At 19.6% G+C, this 867-nt stretch overlaps 4 annotated features.

Moving 5' to 3' along the window:
• Window positions 1-10: part of a sequence feature (AT_rich) that runs on past the window's edge.
• Window positions 11-41: 31 nt separating this feature from the next.
• Window positions 42-274: a repeat region.
• A 369-nt stretch (window positions 275-643) lies between these two features.
• Window positions 644-815: a microsatellite.
• Window positions 705-832: a microsatellite.
• Between the last annotated feature and the right edge of the window lie 35 nt (window positions 833-867).

Below are 867 nucleotides of genomic sequence, written 5' to 3'. Positions count from 1 at the left end.
TTTAAAATTTCTTTTTTGGTTATGCCCATTTTCATATCATAAGTTAATTAAGTATTAATAAATTGTTCTTTATAGTTTATTACTTTGTTAAGGTTAGTTCTTCTTTAGTCCTACAAAGTGTTTGGTTGTGATAGAGACAGTGTTGAATGAAATCTATCTTATTCGTAATTACAAGGTTTTTGATTTCATTGGTGTTGTTAGTTTCAACCCTTAATTCATCTTTTAATTTGATACTTTCAACACTTACTAACTCGTTGATAGAAATTACTTCTGTTTTAATGAAAACAATAAGATAATAAATAGAAACAAAGATAACACGAAATGAAGAATGAATAGAAATACAACGTATAGTAATTTAATTGAATCATCTTGTAAATACATTGTATTGTAATCAGTACAAGAACATTAATAAATGATTTGACAATTATTATTTATAAACACTATTCATTGTATATATTCATTGTTTATTATCTCTTCTTTTATTTACAATGTTGAAATTAGATAAATTACAATCACAAAAAAAAATATAAGAATGTTTTTTAATTTTCATGTTATATATTACAAATTACCAATATGGTGAAAATGCCGAATGTTATTATAATAGATCTCATATTTATTTATGAGTTCAATTCATTCTAAGTTGTTCCATTTTTATTTTTATGTTTTTTATAACAAATTTAAAATAAATGTTATTTTTATAATAATATTTATTTATTTATTTTGTTATTTTAATTATTGAAATGTTTTATTTTTTTTTATGATAATGTTATTTATTTCTTCATTTTGTGTCATTGTATATATTTATTTATACTTCTTTAATCATTTGTGTTATAATAATAATAATAATTGATCAAATAAAATAGATCA

Source organism: Entamoeba dispar, genomic scaffold (genome assembly GCF_000209125.1).
Source record: "Entamoeba dispar SAW760 scf_1105229459489 genomic scaffold, whole genome shotgun sequence".
NCBI lineage: Eukaryota > Evosea > Mastigamoebida > Endamoebidae > Entamoeba > Entamoeba dispar.
The sequence above is the reverse complement of the archived record's forward strand: the minus strand, read 5'-3'. Positions and strand labels throughout refer to the sequence as shown.